Source organism: Schistocerca serialis, chromosome 6 (assembly GCF_023864345.2).
Source record: "Schistocerca serialis cubense isolate TAMUIC-IGC-003099 chromosome 6, iqSchSeri2.2, whole genome shotgun sequence".
NCBI classification, from domain to species: domain Eukaryota; kingdom Metazoa; phylum Arthropoda; class Insecta; order Orthoptera; family Acrididae; genus Schistocerca; species Schistocerca serialis.
In genome coordinates this window covers 215,170,268-215,189,634 of record NC_064643.1, presented here as the reverse complement: position 1 = coordinate 215,189,634, position 19,367 = coordinate 215,170,268, and the positions used below count along the sequence as shown (strand labels likewise).

The window sequence follows — 19,367 nt, the reverse complement described above, 5'->3', positions numbered from 1 at the left end:
GCGCTGCACGGAACAGTAAACAGTCCTCGCGCCCATCCGCGCAGCCGCGTGTCCCGCCCAAGCAGGCAAATACAGTGCTAAAATCATGCCCGCGGTGTGCAACCAGACATTCGCGTGAGAATTGCCCGTCACGCCAAGCTATTTGCTTTTTCTGTAATAAAAAAGGACATGTTCAGAGTGTTTGCCAGAAAAAGCTTAGTTCGGACACTAAAAACCATTCCAGGCCCTTTGCTTCGCGCCGGAATCGAACCAAGAATACTCAGGCTCGTGAACCTTCGCCCATGGATATTCACGTAGTTCAATCCCCTCCGTCCATTGCCACTCTCTCTAACAGTGACTGTGTTCGTCCCACAAACAGTGTGCGTCGACGTCGACGGAAATCACGTCAAGTCGCAAGTGCTTCTGTACCAGTGTCAGTACAAATTGCACGAGACAGTCGCTCTTGTCGTCAACAGGACAATGAACTTTTTGTAGATTTGGACATTCATGGCAACGTGATCCCATTCCAGCTCGATACCGGAGCTGCAGTTTCTCTGATCAATCACGACACGTACAAACAGCTGGGCCCACCTCCCTTGCGTGCCGCAAATGTTAAGTTAAATAGTTATTCCGTTCAGAATATCCCTGTGTTAGGACAGTGCAGCCTTCTTGCCACATACAAGGGACAAACAAAACTTGTGTCATTTTACGTCCTTCATTCTTCTTCTGCAGTGAACTTGTTTGGTTTAGATTTATTTAAGTTGTTTAACTTGTCTATAGTCAATCAGGCCCTATCAGTGAAACAGACTGTGCCTTCAGCCAGTGTTTCTTGTCTATGTGAAGAATTTGCAGACATTTTTGCACCGGGCCTTGGTTGCGCTACAAACTATAAAGCACATTTGGAACTGAAAGCAAACGCGGAACCGAAATTTTTCAGAGCGCGCAATGTTCCCCACGCATTGCGTGATGAGGTCGCAAGAACATTAAATGATTTGGAATCACAAGGTGTGATTGAACGTGTGCAGGCTTCTCTCTGGGCCTCACCCTTAGTAATTTTGCCAAAACCTTCCGGAAAATTGAGAGTTTGTGTGGACTTCAAGGCAATGGTGAATCCACAATTAGTGATTGCAACTTATCCTTTACCCCGCTCGGAAGATGTTTTTGACAAACTGTGCCCGGGTAAATATTTTTCGAAGTTGGACCTTGCAGATGCGTACTTGCAAATACCAGTGGACGAAGAATCCCAGCGCGTTTTGGTGGTTAATACGCATCTGGCAAACTATCCGGACGATATTGTGATCTCCAGAAAGACGGAAGAAGAACATTTAGCCAATCTCCGAACATTATTTCAGGTCTTGCGACAAAATGGTCTTCGCTTGCGGAAGGACAAATGTGTGTTTTTTGCTCGGGACTTACCATATCTGGGCCACGTACTCAATGCCCAAGGCATACATCCCAGTCCCGAGCACCTCCGTGCCATACAAGACTTGCCTTCGCCGCGGAAATTGAAGCAGCTACAAAGTGTGCTGGGTAAAATTAATTATTACAACCGATATATTCCCCATGCCTCTTCCATTTCAGCTCCGCTTCATCGCTTACGCCGTAAAGGTGTTCCGTTCGTCTGGACGACGGAATACGAACGCACCTTTCGCCAGTTGAAATCGGCGTTGCTTTCAAATACTTGCCTTACGCCATTCGATCCCCAGACACCCCTTTTGTTGATGGTAGATGCATCGGATTTCGGGATCGGTGCTGTGTTTGCGCACAAAGATGGATCGCATGATCGCCCTATTGCCTTTGCGTCCAAATTGTTCTCGTCTGCGCAAAGAAATTATTCACAGATCGAAAAAGAAGCCTTGGCTCTCGTATTTGGTGTTACTAAGTTTCACGATTTCTTGTATGGTCGTCACTTTACCATCATCACAGACCACAAACCTTTGACATCGCTTTTTCATCCGAACAAGCCTGTACCTCCACGTACAGCGCAGAAATTCATTCGCTGGTCTATTTTCCTCTCGCACTACCGCTACGATATCTTGTATCGGTCCATTGCTAAGCACGGAAACGCCGATGCGTTGTCCCGTTTGCCTGTTGCTGAGGATAGAGCATTCGATTCTTCCGAACTTGCTTGCATGTTCATTGATGCGGAAACCGATGACGTGGTCGACTCGTTTCCGATTGATTTTCGTCGTGTAGCTACAGCCACAGCTGCTGACCCTGTCCTTGCTACCGTTTTGCGTTTTGTTGCTACTCAATGGCCCTTGTCGAAATCACGGATCGAGGATCCGTTGGTTCGCCGATTTTTTGCTCACAAGGAGAGACTTTTTGTTCGACTCGGTGTTTTGCTGTTGCGTTCTGGTAATGATCAGTCCAGGGTCGTGGTCCCTCGTTCGTAACAGTCCTCTGTCTTACGGCTTCTCCACCAAGGACATTGGGGTATAGTGCGAACGAAACAACTTGCTCGTCAGCACTGTACTTGGTTCGGAATCGATGCTGCGATTACGAATATGTGCTCTTCTTGCATGGCGTGTGCCGAACAACAATCCGCACCACAGCGGAAATTCTTTGCATGGCCGAAAGCCACTTCCCCTTGGCAACGCTTACACATAGATTTTGCCGGTCCATTCTGGAATGCTCGATGGTTGGTTGTTGTCGATTCCTTCAGTAATTTTCCTTTTGTTGTCAGGATGTCTTCCACGACGTCATCTGCCACCATCCAAGCGTTATCCGCTATCTTTTGCATCGAAGGTCTTCCACAGACTATTGTTTCCGACAATGGCCCACAATTCATGTCCGCAGAATTTCAGTCATTCTGCAAGGCCAGTGGTATTCAACATCTGACATCCGCGCCGTTTTCGCCTCAGTCAAACGGTGCCGCTGAACGATTGGTCCGCACTTTCAAGTCACAAATGTTGAAGTTGAAAGAGTCGCATTCTCGGGAGGACGCGTTGTTGCTCTTCTTGTCTTCGTATCGCTCTCAGCCCCGAGATGGTCGCTCGCCGGCTGAGTTGCTCCACGGTCGTCCTCGTCGAACCTTGATGTCTTTGCTGCATCCGCCGCATCAGGTTCCTGTGCAGCGGCAGACGCCTGCTTTTGCTCCAGGCGACGTGGTATACTATCGCAACTATCGAGGTTCACGGCGTTGGCTCGCAGGGCGCATTCTTCGCTGCCTCGGCCGCGCTATGTATCTGGTTTTGGGGGCCTCTGGTGAGGTGCGTCGGCATCTCAATCAGCTGCGCCTCTATCGTCGCACGGGTTCTGCCGCTCCCCGTCTGCTTTCAGCGACGGTGCCGTCCGGTTAGCGCCCTGGGGACCCATCTACTGGCTCGCCTCATCCCCAGGCGTTACCGACGCTGCCTTCCATTTTGCCCCATGGCGACGCGCCGCCGCCGCCGCCGCCGCCGCCGCCGCCTGTTCTCCCGCCGGCGCCGCCCGCAGTGGACGCTTCGCTGCAGCCGCAGGGCGCCTTCCTGGGTCACGCGCCGCCGATCGCTTCCCGTGACCAGCTGTCCTCCGACATCGAACTCTTGCCCGCTCCGGACCAGATGTCGTCTTCGCCCGTCGGGTGCCCCGTTCTGATGGAGGTCGACCCTTCGGCCCCTCCTGTCTCTTTACGGGCGCATACACCGCATGTTGGCGTGCACTCTGGATTAGGGTTTCGGGCATTTCCTAGCTCCCCTCGGACCGAATGGCCGGGTGCGGGTGGCACAGCCTCGCCTGTTGTTAGGCTCCCCCCCTCGTCGCATACGTCAACATGGGGTCCTCCCCACGGCGGGCGGATGCCTTATGCCACCACCGTACGCCGATTTTCGGGGGAGGAATGTGGTGTCACCGCCAGACACCACACTTGCTAGGTGGTAGCCTTTAAATCGGCCGCGGTCCATTAGTATACGTCGGACCCGCGTGTCGCCACTGTCAGTGATAGCAGACCGAGCGCCACCACACGTAAGGTCTAGAGAGACGTACTAGCACTCGCCCAAGTTGTACAGCCGACGTTCATAGCAAAGGTTCACTGACAACTACGCTCTCATTTACCGAGACGATAGTTAGCATAGTCCTCAGCTACGTCATTTGCTACGACCTAGCAAGGCGCCGTATTCAATTGAGGCGCCGTATTCAATTGATATTTAAGCATGTATCATCAAGAGAGATGTTCTACAATTGTAGATTAAAGTTAAGTATTACATCATCTACGCACTTTATTTACAATTCTCAAGATATTGTCCTGTTCCAGACCTCACGCCAGTCAGCGTGTAATTAAACGCGTGCATTTCGGCCTCCACTAGAAAAACAGTGTTGGCTCTTCTGCCAACACTACACTGGGTATTAGAGGTACAGCAATCAGGACCAACATCTCCGAAGGTCTCGCTGTATGGTGGTACAACATGCAATGTGTGGTTTTCATGAGCAATAAAAATTGCGGAAATGATGTTTATGTTGATCTCTATTCCAGGTTTCTGTACAGGTACCGGAACTCTCGGAACCGAAGTGATGAAAAACTTTTTTTGATGTGTGGAACTTCATCATACACGCACATGGGTATGTAAATGATTAGAACTGCAATTCTCAGTGACAAGTAGAACGACTAGTCGAGTGAATTAGTCTTGTTCATCTTTAGTGTTAACAGGCCTGGTAGGGAATACAGTGGTGGAAATCAGTATAAAGGTATGGATATTTGCTGGAAAATTAACATTGCCCATTGGAATAGTTGTACACAATGTATTTGGAACAGTATGAAATTCCATATACCGACAAATGCAGTCAAATGGTATCGCATTTGACACCAGTAGGACAGTATATAAGAAGACATCAACGATTCAGATGGTAGAGGGTGGAAGTAGGTATAAAGGCAGTTGGCTCTATGCAGTGTTAGTGTTTGCGTTAATGCCTTTATTGCAAATAGTAAACATCCGCCATTAGTGACTATGCGTGCTGTGTACATAAACCACGATTGTGACTGTGCTTCGCAGAAAACATTTATCAGGTGACGAAAAAGCAGAAATCTGTACGTACAAGTAAATGGGACACTCTAACCATCAAACTGCCAACAAGTTGAACTGGTCAGTTTCGTTGGGTAATTTACGTGAGATTGGGCGCATGATATGGAGATAACGGACATAGCCCAGATTTTGAGCATCGTGGAAAATCTTTGGAGAATACTTGCAAGCGTGTTTATCGAAATGGAAGGCAATCTGAGGCTGTTGTAAGCTGAAAGAGCGATACGACAAGAGTAGTCGATAATTTCAATGCAAGAACTGCAACCCCTGACAAAATCAATGCCGAAGAGAATTTTTTAGGTAATTAGGTAATTAGGAAAAGCGGAAGTTGCACAAAGTACTATCAATGCAATAACACAAGAGCACGGTGAGTGCCTTTGTATCAGTTGCCACCCAGGAAATGTAAACGCCTTATTTTTTTACTTGTTTTATGAAATAAACTATGTAATTCAATCATGATTATGTAAGTCTTATATGTATATTTATTCATAGTAAATTCGATAAGCGTCTGCTTCAGAATATTTTTAAAATATCGGAAATCTGATACATCGATATTTAAAAAACGTATCATTATTAACCATCGATGTAACGAAAAAAGTATCAAAACATCGACAAATAGTATCGACGTACAGACCTAAAAAAATATTGGCTGCACGTTGTAAATATACTGCCGGGTTTAGAGTGGTATATTTAAGTACTGATTTCTTATTAGATATTCTGCAGGTCAACAAGGTAGCAACCTGCTTACCCCCTTAGAGGAGAGTCGAAAGGAAAACGATCCACTTTCACGCTTGTCGATAACCACTTTGCTAACAATGGTAACTGCACGTAAGTGGCGCAATTAACAGGTGTCCGATAAGTCTGTCGTTCGGATTCGTCATACATCTAATCTGTCCGGAACACCTCATGTCAACTTCCCTGTTTTTTCATTTCTGCAAACGCCAGCGACCTTGTAATTGTAGTGTCAAAGTTACATGGTGGAGTCAAACGTTGCACTTTCCGCTGGTAGCGCGGAGCGCCGATTACGTCAGCATTTCTCCGACAGCCATCATTTAGATTTTTGTTCATCATTTTGAGCAACTGATTTTGAAGAACGCCGATCGGAAATCCTCTTATTCTATTCACACACCCGCTCCCCCCCCCCCCCCCCCCCTCCCTTCACCGTAGTGAATCGGACTTCATTGAGACAGCTATATTTGCTTCACTCAGTCACAGAGGAAGACTGGACATGATGAAAGCTCAAAAAGTAGTAAGACTGCTTCATACAGTGAAAGTAAACTTATATTCCACAACAATTTCAAATATTTGCTGAAAATTGCGGAAAATATATAACATAAAATAAAAATATCGGCATTTGATATTGCTGTTTCGGTGTCGACATATACATATACTTACGTATCTACATTTCTTGTAAAATATGTCGATACATCGATATTTTATCAAAAGTCCTACTTCAGGCCCTTTCGTGGAACCCTGCGTTTATACTGATTTCCAATACTGTGTAAAAGGTGTGAATACCGTCCGGTGTTGAGTGATCATTATCAAGTACACGGTGATGTCGCGTACTCGTTTTAGGCAGGAATTATCAACACCTGACAGTGTTTGAAAGGGGCCTCATTGTCCGTCTTCATTTCCCCAGTTGTTCGAATCGTTCAACGTGTATAATAATGGGGCATTCGGACTTGGCAGCGGCCCAGTGTTGGACTGTATGGGACTACGCGGGCAGGCATACACCTTGTCAATGTTCCCATCGACCACGTCTGACCACCACAAGGGAATATCGCCGGATTGTGCAGCGAGCGCTTCGCAGTCCCTTTCTCTTCTGCGTCTGTTGTCCCAGAACAAGTAACGGACTCCCCGTAGCGTTCTGTGCCATTCCGTACAATTACTGGCAGAGTAGCATTAGCCATGTCACTGAATTACCACCCAGTGCATAGGCTGCCTTTAAGACCAGAACACAAATGGCTGCGTTTGGAGTAGCGCCTTGGCCGGGAAGCAAGTACTGCCGGTGAACGGCATCGCATTATGTTCAGCGATGAATAGCACTTCTGTACTACCCCGGATGACTATCGTCGGCGAGTGTGGCGGTATCCTAGGGAGTGGTCTCATTCTTCCAACGTTTTGGAGAGACAGAGCGGTATTATCCTGGCGTCATAGAGTGGTTCAAAGACAATATGTGATATAATGAAGGAGGAGACCGGTAAAACCAGACATGAAGAGGAACAAATAGCATTAAGAGTAAATGATACATTGGTGACAGATGTGTATAGTGTTGCAGAACTTTTTAACAATCATTTTATAACTGTTACAGAAAAGATGGGGTTGTCAGATTCGGTAGATGCTGCTATGGAATACCTCAGACCAGACATTTCAAGTAACTTCCATACTATGAATTTGACCCTCACTACCCCAGCAGAAATAATGTCCACCATAAAATCTTTAAACTCAAAAACATCTAGTGGGTATTATGAAATAGCGACAAAGTTAATTAAAGAATGTGATTCTGAGCTAAGTAACATATTAAGCTATCTGTGTAACCAGTCGTTTATCAGTGGAATATTTCCTGAATGGTTGAAATATGCTGAAGTTAAGCCACTGTTTAAGAAGGGAGATAACGAAATAGCATCAAATTTCCTTCCAATTTCACTGTTGCCAGCATACTCAAAAAATTTAGAAAAAGTAATGTACAATCAGCTTTATAACCATCTTATCTCAAATAACATACTGTCAAAGTCACAGTTTGGATTTCTAAAGGGTTCTGATATTGAGAAGGCTATCTACACTTACGGTGAAAATGTGCTTAATTTATTAGACAAATTGCCGGCCACTAGTATATTTTGTGATCTGTCAAAGGCATTTGATTGTGTAAATCACAATATCATTTTAAATAAATTAGAATATTATAGTGTAACAGGAAATACTGCAAAATGGTTCAAACCTTATATCTCTGGCAGGAAACAAAGGGTGTTATTAGGAAAGATACATGTATCAAGCTATCAGGCGTCATCCAACTGGGAACTAATTACATGTGGGATCCCACAAGGTTCCATTTTGGGGCCCTTACTTTTTCTTGTGTATATCAATGACCTTTCTTCAGTAACATTACCAGATGCCAAGTTTGTTTTGTTTGCCAATGATACAAAGACTGCAATAAATAGCAAATCAAGTGTAGTCTTAAAAAGATCAGCTAATAAAATATTTGTGGACATTAATCACTAGTTCCTAGCCAATTCTTTGTCACTGAACTTTGCAAAAACACACTACATGCAGTTCAGAACTTGTAAGGGGTGTCCCACGAGTATATGTCTAACATACAATGACAAGCAGATAGAAGAAGTGGACAGGGTTAAATTTGTGGGATTACAGCTTGATAATAAATTCAACTGGGAGGAGCACACCACAGAACTGCTGAAGCGTCTTAACAAATCTCTATCTGCAATGCGAATTGTGTCAGACATAGGGGATATGAAATTGAAAAATCTGGCATACTATGCTTACTTTTATTCCATAATGTCATATGGGATTATTTTAGGGGGTAATTCATCAAGCCAAGCTAAAGTTTTCTGGGCACAAAAACGTGCAGTAAGAGTTATATGTGGTATGAACTCAAGAACATCCTGCAGAACCCTGTTTAGGGAACTAGGGATACTAACTACTGCTTCCCAGTATATTTATTTCTTAATGAAATTTGTCATTAAAAATGTATCACTTTTTCAAACCAACAGGTCAATTCATGGAATCAATACTAGAAATAAGAATAATCTTCACAAGGATTTAAAGTCACTTAGTCTTGTTCAAAAAGGTGTGCATTATTCAGGAACACACATTTTCAATTACTTGCCAGCAGCCATAAAAAGCTTAACAACCAATGAAATCCAGTTTAAGAGAAGCCTAAAGGATTTATTGGTGGCCAACTCCTTCTACTCCATTGATGAATTTCTCAGTAAAACCAACTGATTTGTCTATATATATATATATGAGTACAATATAACTTCTGCATAATTTCAGTGCAATAATGTGTTCATTATATATATATATATATATATATATATATATATATATATATATATATATATATATATATATATCTGTGTGTGTAAGTACAATCTAACTTCTGCACCATTTCAGTGCAGTAATGTGTTCATTGTAAATAAGTATTATAGTAGTTGTATTTCAAGTTTATTACCTTATAAGTAAATAAAAAAACTTTTTTATTTTAAATTCAGTGCATTAGTACTTGTAAAATGACTCTTTCTTATAGTGTTCATTAAAAAATGACGATCATTCCACTTGGGACATGTGGAATGGTACATTACCTTATTTGTTTTAGTTGGAAATATTTGTCACGTATTGTTGATTTTCTGACATGTTTTACATTCTGGAGGACCTCCTCACTACGGATCAATCGGAATGAAAGTAAAATCCATCCATTCAAATGGCTCTAAGCACTACATCTGAGGTCATATTTAAACCTAACTAACCTAAGGACATCACCTACATCCATGCCCTAGGCAAGATTCGAACCTGCGATCATAGAGCAGCGCGGTTCCGGACTGAAGCGCCTAGAGCCGCTTGGCCACAGCGGCCGGCTCGTTATAGAGTGGGAAGCCATTTGGCATATTTGAGGTCACAACTGGTGGTAACTGAGAGAACGGAGAGATGGTGTAGCGTTATGTCGAGGACGTCCTGAATATTCATGTGCTGTCTCTCCTGTGGCAGTATCGTGGTATCATTTTATAACAGGACAATGCTCATCCAGACATGGCACGTGTCTCTATGAACTGCATGAGTGCTGTTGAGGCACTCCTGTGCCAGAAAGATCTCCAGATCTGTCCCCAATAGATCACGTGTGGGGCCAGCTGGACATCAATTCTGTCCCAGTTCCAGTATCCAGGATGTTAAGGACCAGTTACAAAAGTTGAGGGCCAGTTTGTCTCTGGAGAGGATACAACACCTTCATGACTACCTTCCCAATATAATCAATGCATACATCTAGGCCAGGGAAGATACAACGCCATTGTGATAAGCGGGCTCCTGCTGCTAAATTCGTAAATTTGACTCTGGATTGTAACCACTGAAGAAACATCATATACCTTCCCAAACCGTGAATTTTCGTTTCGTTTGCTCCTGCTCTTCTGGTCGCAAACGTCTTAAATGAACTTTTCTTCTCAGACGGAAGCCAGAGTGTACCATACCGAACGAATTAAGATTAGATATTGAGCTGATCTATGTACTAGAAAATCCTATTGGTATTAGAACGAGTAGGGGAAGCCACTTTTTAGTCTCAACATACAAAAACAGCCAATATAAATACAGAAAACTGCAACCAAATGTTTTCTTTAAATACTTTTTTATTCCATATGCCGGTTTCCGAACCTTTTCAGGCTCATCTTCAGATGGTGCACAGTATATTACATGATCATTTCATAGTGTAAGAGGGTGGAACATGCTTTTGGCAAAGACAACATCACCCAGCGTCGCTGTTGTTGGGGAGACTAGTTTGATGCAGCTCTCCATGCTACTCTATCCTGTGCAAGCTTCTTCATCTCCCAGTACCTACTGCAACCTACATCCTTCTGAATCTGTTTAGTGTAATCTCTTGGTCTCCCTTTACAATTTTTACCCTCCACGCTGTCCTCCAATATTAAATTGGTGATCCCTTCATGCCTCAGAATAAGCCCTACCAAACTATCCCTTCTTCTAGTAAAGTTGTGCCACAAATTTCTCTTCTCTCCAATCCTATTCAAAACCTCCTCGTTAGTTATGTGACCTACCCATCTAATCTTCAGCATTCTTCTGTAGCACCACATTTCGAAAGCTTCTATTCTCTTCTTGTCCAAACTATTTATCGTCCACGTTTCACTTCCATAGATGGCTACACTCCATACAAATATTTTCAGAAACGACTTCCTGACACTTAAGTCTATGCTCGATGTTAACAGATTTCTCTTCTTCAGAAACGCTTTCCTTGCCATTACCAGTTTTCATTTTATATCCTCTCTACTTCGATCATCATCAGTTATTTTGCTCCCCAAATAGCAAAATTCATTTATTACTTTAAGCGTCTCATTTCCTAATCTAATTCCCACAGCATCACCCGATTTAATTCGACAACATTCCATTATCCTCGTTTTGCTTTCGTTGATGTTCATCTTATATCCTCCTTCCAAGACACTGTCCATTCCGTTCAGCTCCTCTTCCAGGTCCTTTGCTGTCTCTGACAGAATTACAATGTCATCGGCGAACCTCAAAGTTTTTATTTCTTCTCCATGAATTTTAATTCCTATCTCCGAATTTTTCTTTTTTTACTTTTACTGCCTGCTCAATATACAGATTGAATAACAGCGGAGATAGGCTACAACCCTGTCTCACACCCTTCCCAATCACTGCTTCCCTTTCATGCCCCTCGACTCTTATAACTGCCATCTGGTTTCTGTACAAATTGTAAATAGCCTTTCGCTCCCTGTATTTTACCCCTGCCACCTTCAGAATTTGAAAGAGAGTATTCCAGTAAACACTGTTAAAAGCTTTCTCTAAGTCTACGTGGGTTTGCCTTTCCTTAATCTATTTTCTAAGATAAGTCGTAGGGTCAGTACTGTCTCACGTGTTCCAACATTTCTACAGAATCCAAACTGATCGTCCCCGAGGTCGGCTTCTACCATTTTTTTCATTCGTCTGTAAAGAATTCGCGTCAGTATTTTGCAGCCGTGAATTATTAAACTGATAGTTCGGTAATTTTCACATCTGTCAACACCTGCTTTCTTTGGGATTGCGTTACGTTATGAAATTGTGATGCAACCCCCTGTGCACTATCTAAAGATGAGCCTGAAAAGGTTCGAAGACAGGTTTGTGAAATCAACAAGTATTTCAGAAAAAGTGACTAGTTCTAGTATTCTGCACTTATATTGAATAAACAGTCACGGGTTCTAAACACTAGTAATGGATAACCATGACAGCTGTTTAGAAAGCTCTTTTAATTTCAGAAACAGCTGTACTTTGGATTATGAAGAAGTGCTCCTTAAGAAGTCCACAGTGAGCTACCAGTAAAGTCGTTTGTGTGCAAGTGAAAGGAAATTAGCTAAGCTTTTATCGTCTATCGACATGGATTTAATTACAGAAAGCAAAATTGAGAGGTATGGAGGAAAATCATTATGGGTTTGGTTTTGATGAAATTTAGGGAAAACGCAGTAAATGTAACTCTTGATGGCCAGAATGGGATATTGTCACAGGTTAACGAGACCATGAGTTCAGGTGGTGGAGCTCGGCGGTTGGAAACGCTGAGTGAAAAGAATATTGCTTGACGTAGGTGTGACGACAGGCTGTCCGGATCTTCACTAACAGGGCTCGGGGGACGGATAGCACCTTTTGTAGAATCTCTTGTGGTTTTACAACTTTTCACTGGATTGCGCGAAAGGTGTTTATATTGTCCTACTCATTCTCCTCCAAAAGCTCTTCGGATTTGCGTTCATCATCGGGAGCACAATGTTGTTGGGTTGGTGAACGATGTTATCACTTCGAACTACAGTCCAGTATTAGCTGGTTGAGGAGAGCGAACGTTCTGATTTTCCACTTAAGAAACACCCACAACGCTGAACTGTCATATTCAAATGGTTCAAACGGCTCTGAGCACTATGGGACTTCACATCTGAGGTCATGAGTCCCCTAGAACGTAGACCTACTTAAACCTAACTAACCTAAGGACATCACACACATCCATGCCCGAGGCAGGAATCGAACCTGTGACCGTAGCGGTCGCGCGGTTTCAGACTGAAGCGCCTAGAACCGCTCGGCCACATCGGCCGGCCTGTCGTATTCAAGTGACGTTGAGTATGATCACATTTATTGTGATTGGATAGCGAGAATGTTGTTGACTAGTTTTCTATAGGCCTTCCCAGCAGTCGCAACGTATTTTTTCGTGAGACAACTTCTCTATGAAAGCAGCAATATTTGCGACCAATCTAAATCAGTCTTTGACATTATCGAGTGAGGCACTGACTCCTGTGAAACTAGTAGTAAGTCACAGCAGCTGCAGCGCACCGACCATATTCAGTCACCAACACAGAAACTAGGAAGTACATTACAGCAGCTGCAGGCGAGCGCGGAAGTAATTCCTTATAAAACACAACATGGCTGTTCCACACTCCAAGGCAAGCCGGCCAGGCGAGTAGTGGAAATAGTCTAGACAGCAGTGATTAGTATACATACCGCAAGTCATAGAAAAGCCCAATCAAGTACAGCCCGTGAGCATATAAACATCTAGCTACATTTGAACTGAAATCGTATTTTGTTAGTATCGCAGAACTATCACCGTGGGGCTGTGACATTTGGGGGCACCATCCAGAATGCTGGAAGTTGTCCGTAGTTGGATGCCACTGCGCTTCTGCTGTGAGTCACGGTCGCTGCGACATCCGTTGCTGCCAGCCAGCCAGTGCTGCAACCATCAGCCACTGCCGAGTCTGGGGAAGCCACTGACAGAAGCAGTGGCGCCATGTCACCGCTCGGCCAGGCTGCGTTCTACCAACATTGCTGGATATCACGCACACAAAAGCGGCCAGCCAACGGCGCTGCCACATCTTGTTACGAATCACGTCGGAGAGCCGTAATAAAGGGACTCGAAAATTAACAATACAGTCTCTCTGCGTCCGGCCTTTTTCACAGTGAAATGCTCATAGGTCTTATTCAATCGTACGGAATAAGACCACAATAACATGCAGTGAGGTGGAGACGTGACTGGATGACATCAACATCTACATCTACATTTATACTCCGCAAGCCACCCAACGGTGTGTGGCGGAGGGCACTTTACGTGCCACTGTCATTACCTCCCTTTCCTGTCCCAGTCTCGTATGGTTCGCGGGAAGAACGACTGCCGGAAAGCCTCCTTGCGCGCTCGAATCTCTCTAATTTTACTTTCGTGATCCCCTCCGGAGGTATAAGTAGGGGGAAGCAGTATATTCGATACCTCACCCAGAAACGCACCCTCCCGAAACCTGGACAGCAAGCTACACCGCAACGCAGAGCGCCTCTCTTGCAGACTCTGCCACTTGAGTTTGCTAAACATCTCCGTAACGCTACCACGCTTATCAAATAACCCTGTGTCGAAACGCGCCGCTCTTCTTCGGATCTTCTCTATCTCCTCTGCCAACCCGACCTGGTACGGATCCCACACTGATGAGCAATACTCAAGTATAGGTCGAACGAGTGTTTTGTAAGCCACCTCCTTTGTTGATGGACTACATTTTCTAAGGACTCTCCCAATGAATCTCAACCTGGCGCCCGCCTTACCAACAGTTGATTTTATATGACCATTCCACTTCAAATCGTTCCGTACGGATTTTACAAAAGTAACTGCTACCAGTGTTTGTTCCGCTATCATATAATCATACAATGAAGGATCCTTCTTTCTATGTATTCGCAATACATTACATTTGTCTATGTTAAGGGTCAGTTGCACTCCCTGCACCAAGTGCCTATCCGCTGCAGATCTTCCTGCATTTCGCTGCAATTTTCTAATGCTGCTACTTCTCTATATACTACACCATCATCCGCGAAAAGCCGCATGGAACTTCCGACACTATCTACTAGGTCATTTATATATATTTTGTGAAAAGCAATGGTCCCATAACACTCCCCTGTGGCGCGCCAGAGGCTACTTTAACGTATGTAGACGTCTCTCCATTGAGAACAACATGCTGTATTGTGTTTGCTAAAAACTCTTGAATCCAACCACACAGCTTGTCTGATATTCGGTAGGCTCTTACTTTGTTTATCAGGCGACAGTGAGGAACTGTATTGAACGCCTTCCGGAAGTCAAGGAAAATGGCATCTACCTGGGAGCCTGTATCTAATATTTTCTGGGTCTCATGAACAAATAAAGCGATTTGGGTCTCTCACGATCGCTGTTTCCGGAATCCATGTTGATTCCTACAGAGTGGATTCAGGGTTTCCATAAATGACATAATACGCGAGCAAAATACGTGTTCTAAAATTCTACAACAGATCGATGTCAGAGATATAGGCCTATAGTTTTGCGCATCTGCTCGACGACCTTCTTGAATACTGGGACTACTTGTGCTCTTTTCCAATCATTTGGAACCTTCCGTTCCTCTAGAGACTTGCGGTACACGGCTGTTAGAAGGGGGGCAAGTTCTTTCGCTTTGGTATCCGGTAAATTTAATGACTAGAGCTTCAAGTACGCTTAAACATCATTCTTTTGGAACCGCAGTTGCAGGACTCAAACCTTATGATAAGGACTACTTGATGTTAAACACATAAAATCTTTATGGCTGAAAAATGAGACTGTAATTTTGTCGGTTTTATTAGTTTTGGACTATTCAACTAAGAGACTAATTAACAAGTCAAAACCTATGTTTATGACACCATACTGCCTGAACTGGATTGTACAAATGGAAATGTCATGTCGCTAGGGCCTCCCGTCGCCAGTCGCCTAGTGCAAGTCTTTTGAGTTGACGCCATTTCGGCGTCTTGCATGTCGATGGGGACGAGATAATGATGATAGAGACAACACAACACCCGGTCACCGAGTGGCTTGAAATGGATGTGCAACGCCTGAAGAAACTCATCGATTCTCTTCCTCCCCGGTCTTTATCAAGTTAGAGACTGTGTTACACTATTTTAGGTAGTCTCATGGGGCTGACAGATTTTCCTCTGGTATCATTACAATGTGATACGTTTTGCAGGGTAAAGGAACTTTCATGTTTTAATACGACCGGGACAATATGGCTACTGAAGTTGCTCGATCTGGTGGTGTATCAACGCTGACAGTCGAGTGTGTCTATAAGGAACTGTCTATCACTCGCAGCCACGTAACAAGCCATGAGAACAGTGGTCATAAAAAGATACAAACCGACAGGGGCTGGAGAGGATTGTCACGCCTTGGGAATGACAATGGGTTTCAAACCCGACGTTGTTTCCTGCTAAGAGTGAGTGCAGTATTGTACCAACCAGTGTGAGAGAGAAGCAAGCAGCGTTTAGAGTAGGGTCTCCTGAAAAAGGAGTGTCCTCACAGGGGAACAGAAAGCTGCATTTCGTCAGTGGGCCGAAAAACACAGAAAATGGTCAGTAGCTCACCAAAGGTGTGTGGGGTGGCCGGAAAAGCCATCATTTTCTTCTTGTAAATGATGCAAGAAGTCAAGAGCACTGACTGCCTAATGAGGCGTTTAACCCGCAGTAAGTGGGGAGTGAGTTGTAGGCCGGAGGAAGTTGTCTGATGTTTTGGGGATGTTTCTCATACCAACGTTTGTGTACATGAACCATTTCGTTTATTCCATAATTCTCGGTGACCAAGTACTGCCCTTTCTTATATAGTCCTTCAACCAAGTTTTTGGACGAAAAATTACTTGTCTTTCACAAATGTGATGAAAAATAGCCCGTAGCTGCAAGTGTGGCGACACGTGGGTTACAATAACAGACACGCCAATGGATTGTGCAGCGGGGATAACAGTGGTCAGCGGTAAACGGCGCTGCGCAGCCGTAACCATGTAGCAAGTGGGGTGGTGGTACCACGCCAGGGAGAGTCACTTGTTTTGGCAACGTAACGAAGCGCCAGGTTTTAATGAAACAAATGGGCACTTGTAAGGTGTCAGGCAAATCCAACACCTTCCATGAAAACCCTGACATGATAGCAAATCCGGCAGTATGTCACATAGCTCCGAATAAATCCTGACATTAAATTAACAAAAGTAATACGATCAACAAGTGAGCAAATGGAATACCACAGACTAACACAAGAACGCCTAAATGCTTGTCATACCTTCCACCGTGAAACAGATGCAATTCCGAGGGGGAGAAACGAGAACAGAAGCCGAGAGCAGAGTCGTGTAGGCTAGGAGGCCCTACGATAAGGGACGGACACCCACATCACCGGCCGATCGCCGGGAGGTCCATCCCCCAGCCCATGTTAAAAGATAGGGCCTTCCAGAAGAACAGTATAGATCTTACGATAACACTAAAAGGGCCACACCAGCTGCAAGTTTTAGCGTGAGAATATACGTGTCTCTGTTACGTAGCAAACTTTAAAAAACATTGCCCTACCACGAAAAGTATAACGTTTCTTATTGGATAGACAGAATTTTTGTAGGCGGAGCTTAAGGTTAACATTGAGACGCTGATTAGTCAGTTGAAAACACAGCCAGATACCTTTTCTTAAACCAGCTTCGGTAAATTGTAGTAAGGAGAAGTTAGTGAGAGTTGCTACTGAGACGACGAGGTGTGTGGAGCTGCGCCGCCCGCCACCCATGACGCAGCCTAACCACCGACAAGGTAATGGACGTACGCGATGCCGCGTAAGGGAGCATAAGGCTTCACTCAGAACTGCAAAAGTCTCATCTGTTACATCCCCTTTTTACGTAATGGTTCAAATGGCTCTGAGCACTATGGGACTTAACTGCTGTGGTCATCAGTCCCCTAGAACTTAGAACAACTTAAACCTAACTAACCTAAGGACATCAGACACATCCATGCCCAAGGCAGGATTCGAACCTGCGACCGTAGCAGTCACGCGGTCCCAGACTGTAGCGCCTAGAACCGCACGGCCACTCCGGCTGGCTTTTTTACGTAATGGTAGTTCAAATGGTTCAAATGGCTCTGAGCACTATGCGACTTAACTTCTGAGGTCATCAGTCGCCTAGAACGTAGAACTAATTAAACCTAACTAACCTAAGGACATCACACACATCCATGCCCGAGGCAGGATTCGAACCTGCGACCGTAGCGGTCGCTCGGTTCCAGACTGTAGCGCCTAGAACCGCACGTAATAGTAGTGTCGATCGTCAATTAAACTTCGTGGTATTCACATTTGCTACTTGAAGTTGAAATCTGAAATGCGATGATTTTTCTGTTATATAATTATTGAGAAGTCACATCAGCCACTGTAATTTATGACAAGTTAAATAAGTAATTAAAGATAATTGAGGGTTACTGTAGACCATTTTTGATAGTTTTCTCTTTTATGAAACTTAATTTAAACCTAGATTATAGATGTGATATGGCATAGGTCATCCTTCGATCTATTATAGAACTTGGAAACCCATTCAGGGAATATTCGTTCACATTTTTGTTGAACGCAGTTGGTCTTTATCATCCTGTATTAAAATATTTCCTTTTATCAATAGTGCAATTTATAAAGAATCTTTTGTGAGTTGAATAAAAATTCCAGTGGTAAACTTAACTGCTTTTTCGACGTTATTTTACCAGCTAACTAAAAATAGGAAAGCCTTGAACTCCATCCACTAAATTTAGTTAGTATAAAGATTCTTTTACAGGGAGTGCAGTGGAGCTGACGCTGAAATCATTAAATATTTGATTATATCATCGGTAGTCTCACTGAGCTCTTTTGAACTCTACATGTCGTGTGTGGTCTGGCGTCTCCTTACCAGCAACAGGTCCCAGGTTCAAACTAGTCAATTCCCTAAAAAACACGCTCAGAGCGTCGTTGCGCGAAAGTTGTAGGGAGACACGACTTAGAACAAACAGACACCACGCAGAATGTTAGACACCTGAGGCATATAAATGTCTGGATTTTAAGGCGGGAACACTCATCATCGCCGGAAGGTAGCAGAGCAACACCGGACAGGCGAGACAGTGGACTCTGCTAACTGCAGCCACGCGTTTGAGACTGGGCTGCACCTGCCATATGCAGTAAGTCCTTCACAGGGCTTGGTGTCTCAGCCCTGCCAATCTGCAACCTGCGCTGAGTTCCTAGTGGGGTTCAGTGCCACAACACGAGTCACCAGCCGACTTCGTCCAGGAGTAGCAGGCAGCTCACAGCTGCGTTCCGTCACAATGATGCAAGTGGGGCAAGGGGCTGCCAAGCCTACAGGACCCCGAGGGAAGTGATGTACGCACCACCTTGGTAGTTGCGTGCGGAAGCGAGGAGCAGGCTCCCATTTGGGGTGTCATCGCAGCACAACTCCAAGTGCCACTGACGTCAACGCCCATGGCCTGCAGGGGCTACCGGCCTTAGCAGCACAAGGTGACAGCACAGCAGCACCAGTCAGAAGCCGCCACCAGTTCACTGACCTAAGTCAGTGTCAGCGAGAAGAGCCTATCGAGCTACGCCATGTACCAAGATCAATAAACTTTCTAATTCTTAACAGTGTTTGCCCCATACCTCGCGGGCAGTCACCACCAGTCACTCGTCCCCGAGGGTCCCCACTTCGTTACACTTATAATCCCATGGAAATGACTGGCCTCCCTTTAAACAGCGGCTGTAACTCACCAGTCAATTTCGCCACAATTGTTAACTACTGGTTCTAATTATCAATGAGTGGCTTCATGTAGATGTTCGATGCTTGAAGAAACTCAAAATGGTTCAAATGGCTCTGAGCACTATGGGCCTCAACTGCTGTGGTCATCAGTCCCCTAGAACTT

The 19,367-nt window shown here is 44.5% G+C and overlaps 1 protein-coding gene across 1 annotated transcript in view; it reads right to left on the bottom strand.

Moving 5' to 3' along the window:
* The window catches only part of LOC126484764 (cytochrome P450 6k1-like), a 52,386-nt gene that overhangs the window by 19,721 nt on the left and 13,298 nt on the right, over positions 1-19,367 (bottom strand). The window lies entirely within an intron of this gene.